This window comes from Micromys minutus, assembly GCF_963924665.1.
Source record: "Micromys minutus genome assembly, chromosome: 27".
Classification (NCBI taxonomy): domain Eukaryota; kingdom Metazoa; phylum Chordata; class Mammalia; order Rodentia; family Muridae; genus Micromys; species Micromys minutus.
This window is the reverse complement of record NC_137962.1, coordinates 26,295,944-26,300,826: the sequence shown is the minus strand read 5'-3', so window position 1 is coordinate 26,300,826 and position 4,883 is coordinate 26,295,944. Positions and strand designations below refer to the sequence as shown.

Here is a 4,883-nt window from a genome sequence, read left to right as displayed (position 1 = left end):
CATGGGGAGGGGGGTTCTTGTGTGTTCACACCAATAACTGAAAAGCTATTGATAACTAGTAGCCTTGGAGGGAGGGAGTATGTGAACCAAACTCCAATGGATGGGTGTATACCCATGAACATATGTGTAAATATGAACTAGGCTTGACAGGCTATTAAAAAAAATAGTGTACAAAGTTGGGAAGCAATGGGGAGAAGGGAAGTGAATCTAGAAAAAGATAAGGGTAAATGTGGTCAATATGACCAAAATATACGTATGAAATTCTGAAGAATTAATGAACAGACTATTCTAAAAAAATGCATATAGTCAAGCATAAAAGCCATAAATACATCATTTACAGAAGGATTAAATGGGTTTGGGAATGGAGCACAGGACAGGGGAGGGGATATCTGGAGGGACAGCTAACAATGTGTGACTTTCTGAAAAGCCACATGGAAATCCATGACTGCAGAAGCTTTGTAAAATATGTTCACATACAAAAAGTTTAAGTGGAATTACCATATACCAAGGGACACAATATTCCGACCAGAAATTAGATGCTACTACATAAACCCACTAATACCAGGGATAGGCTAAATCTTGTTGAATTGTTGGTCAACAGGGTCCCATAGACCTCACAAACACTATGAGCTATTGACAATACTATTGGATACCCTGTGCGATTTGACGGTAAGACTGTATTGATACCTTATTCTTATGTCATTGAGTATGGAGAAAGCTAACTGGTACTCATCCTGAAGCTTCATCCCTACTCCTTAGCATTCATAGTGCTGGAAGGTCCTTTACATGCTACCTACTGGAGGAGGCAAGTTATCATTGATCTCACCCAGCTACAAACCCCACAAGTTACAATAATGACCTACCTGGAAGTTTGCTTACTGGTGCAACAGTGGCACAATGCTATAGGAGCAACCAATCACTTAAAAAAATAGATTTAAGGTTCTCTACATGAGCTGGTATCCTACCTGACACTAGAAATGAGGTAAACAAAAACCCTGAGGCTATTAGGAGATGAGCCCTAGGGGGAAATTTACTATTACTATTCTGCTAAATGAACATAGTAATAAAAGGTTCCTAATGACAAATGGTTATACCGGATGTATCACTCAACTGTCACCAGAGAAGCTTCATACAATAAATGCTAATCAATTGATAAATATTCAGAGTATAGGAGAATCTGGATGCTTGACCCTAAACGAGATGCCTATATCATACCTCTCCCATGAAGGTTCAGGGATCTATGCAGGAGAGGATGTAGAAATATTCTAATAAACAGATCAGGTGGATGACTTCAATGAAGTAGTGTTTTTCAGACACAACAGAACATATATACATATGAACTTGGATAGACTATGATAGCCTGGTTAAGACCTACACAAGCTCAAACCACACAAAGCCCTAACTAACCTAGACAAGAAGAATTGGGCATAAGGTCTCATTTCTAGCCAAGAATCGATTTGAAATTGGTTGCTGGGAGAGTGAAACTTGGTTTTCTTCAATGGCATAACAGTGGGCATAGCAGATGAATGCATTAAAACGGCAGCCCCATGCAATAGTCAGCCTACATAAACTGGACATTGTGTTTTCTTTTGTTCTAAGGGAACATGCAGTTGGGGTGGGACTAAGGTGAGGGAAGATCTGGGTGGAGTTGGGATAGGGGAACGATTATGATCAAAATATATTGTGTGAAATTCTTGAATAAATAAAAAATGTTATTTAAAAAGTAACTATACCATTTCATGTGTGACCTACCACTCAGATTAAGCAAGACTACAATGCCAGCATCCAAGAACAAAGTGCCCAGTCCCTTCCATAGGTAAACCAGAGTTTCTGCTGAAACACATTGACCTTTACTGTTTGGGAAATGTGTGTGAGGCTCTTATTCTTCCCAGTATCAGGCATACGTATCTGACTGCAGTTGGCCCACTTTGTTTCCATATACATTTTGGTATTACATTGTGTCAATGTCTGCAGAAGCTTCTCTTGGAAAAAAAAAATTAACAGGCTTCTTGTTTACAGTAATTTTTGACTTGCAGAAAAGCCACAAGTTGACAACAGGATCGTTCTCCTGTGCCCCCTGTCTAGTCTCTCACATGGATGCTTCTGTTAAGAAGCTGACAGTGGGCGATTTCTGGGTGCCAGGGTTGGCACTGAAACATGGCAGAGGTTGGGTCCAAGTCAGTGCTGTTCATGTGTCTCGGTAACATTAGCCGGTTACCCATTGCAGAAGCAGTGTTCAGAAAATCGGTCACTGATGAAAACATTTTAGATAACTGGGCCAGTGGAATGTGGGCTGGCCCCTAGACCCAAGAGCTGTCAGCTGCTTAAGAAATCATGGCATTAGCACAGCGCATAAGGCAAGACAGATTACAAGAGAAGACTTTGCTACATTCGATGATATACTATGTATGGATGAAAGCAATCTGGGAGATTTGAATAGAAAAAGTCATCAAGTTAAAAACTGCAAAGCTAAAATTGAGCTACATAATCCACAGAAACATCTTGTTATTGAAGATCCCTATTATGGCAACAACTCTGACTTAGAGGTGATGTACCAGCAATACCTTAGGTGCTGCCAGGCCTTCCTGGAGAAGACTCACTAGCTGGTCCTAACCACCACCACTGAGCAACTACCTACTCACCTCTGCCATGCCCAAGGGTGGTGGCAGTCCCATACCCCCGCCTCTCTTTTCAGCTGACTCACTGTGTATCTTTAAAATAATTGTAGGTGGAAATTAGGCATATGTTCAGAAGGATAAAAACATTTGAATCGGACAGTTTGAGGTGTGGCTAAGCATTCTTAGACTAACTAAATCTTGCCATAATTACAAAATAGTGGAACAGCAAATATGGAACAAAAGAAAACCCAATAACGTAAGAATGACCTACAAGGTCTGGGTCAACCTCTGAGCCCAGCAAACCTGGGTAGCCTGGTCTAACTGGAGTGCATGGCCAACACCCAGTGGTGCTGTCTGCTTGCCTTATACCTCTCTATTCTAGACTCTTAATTGTAACAGTATCTCCACCCAGGGCAGCCTTCCATTTAACATTAGAAGAGTTTAAACTCTGAGGGTATCAGGCATTTGAGAGGGGAGAAGCTGGATGTGATGGTGGGCCTGGAATTCCAGCAGGCCATCCTGGGCTAGATAGTGACACCCTGTCTGAAAAAGAAATAAAAATAATGGAAGATGCGACCCACAGATTGGTAAAATTAACAACTTTAATCTTACTTGGTTTTTGTGTAGTTTTTTGAGCTTTGTTTCTATTTGGGACACTTTGCTTTAAAAAAAAAATAAGTGTGCTTAAATAGTGGCATGAGTTTGTAAGTGTTCTCTGTCAACATTTTACACAGTGACAGGCAGGCATAAATAATTTTGGTGTGTTTTCAGAAAAGGGACCTCAAATTTATATGAATGTATATCAGTAAGGATTGTGAATTAGACTGGGACATTATCAAATACAAGTAAAATACAAAAAAAAAAAAAGAAAAAGAAAAGAAGAAGAAGAAAAAGAAGAAGAAGAAGAAGAAGAAGAAGAAGGAAGAAGAAGAAGAAGAAGAAGAAGAAGGAAGAAGAAGAAGAAGAGGAGGAGGAGGAGGAGGAGGAGGAAGAGGAGGAAGAGGAAGAGGAGGAAGAGGAAGAGGAAGAGGAAGAAGAAGAAGAAGAAGAAGAAGAAGAAGAAGAAGAAGAGGAAGAGGAAGAGGAAGAGGAAGAGGAAGAGGAAGAAGAAGAAGAAGAAGAAGAAGAAGAAGAAGAAGAAGAAGAAGAAGAAGAAGAAGAAGAAGAAGAAGAAGAAGAAGAAGAAGAAGAAGAAGAAGAAGAAGAAGAAGAAGAAGAAGAAGAAGAAGAAGAAGAAGAAGAAGAAGAAGAAGAAGAAGAAGAAGAAGAAGAAGAAGAAGAAGCTGACGGTGGCATATCACTGCTGACCAAACTCCAGACTTTATTTGGGTTTGGTAGCATTTCCATGAGTGTCTTCCTTCTGGTGACCGCACACCACACTAATTGTTATCCCTCTCCAGTCTCCTTGGCTCCGAGGCAGTTTCTCATCTGCCTTTGGGTTTCATGGCGACTTTTTTTGGCAGTCTTAAGGACTGGCCTGTCACCCTGGAGAACCACCCTAGCCTGGTGGTTTATGCTTTTTTATCTTGTCATTTTACTGGGACTACAGTGTTTTGGAACGGAGGTGTTTTCCTATTACACCATACTGGGGTTAGGATATTCACAGGAAGTTGCTGGTGCTGTTAACTCCGCCCTACTGTCTGTGGGATATAGCTTTACATATCATTTGGGATTCTGCAAAATGGTCTAATGAAATCATTCATCCATCTTTATCAGTGTGGACTCATACATAGTTATATTTTGGAAAACAATTCAATATGACTTTAGTATTTAAGTCCCCTCCTGCTTTTCTTTGTGTCCTTCACACACACACCAGCCTTTTCCTGATGCAGCACCGAAGTCGTACACTCTCTGCCTCAGTCTTAGAACTTGTCATTCCCCCAGTAAGCCGCCCTCCTCTAACTGAAGAATGGCATCTGAGCCTGAGGTCTGAAAAAGCTCTCTCTGGGTGTGCACATTGTTTTGGGTCTTTGAGGTCTACTAGTGGGTGATACTGGGAGACACAGCTCTCCTCACACCACATACAGGCACACACATAAACATATGTATGTGATGTGTGTAGGCATGTCTATATTGAATGCTAACATTTCTGAAGTTGTATATATTATACATGTTAAGTTAGTTAGTTTATAGTCCTAGTCTAGGGTTGTTTTTTTTTTTTTTTAAACTTCTTTTTCATTGACATTCTCTTTCCAATAATGAAAAACCTGTGGCCTACCGCTATTTATTTATTTGTTCAGTCTGATGTACGAGTAAGGAGTTCGA

General features: G+C 40.5%; 1 pseudogene across 1 annotated transcript; it reads left to right on the top strand.

The window, feature by feature from the left end:
• Positions 1 to 2,157: 2,157 nt before the first annotated feature.
• On the top strand, positions 2,158 to 2,603 carry LOC308438461 (low molecular weight phosphotyrosine protein phosphatase-like; annotated as a pseudogene). The gene has a single exon. The product of its transcript is annotated as a low molecular weight phosphotyrosine protein phosphatase-like (transcript).
• The last annotated feature ends 2,280 nt before the right edge of the window (positions 2,604 to 4,883 follow it).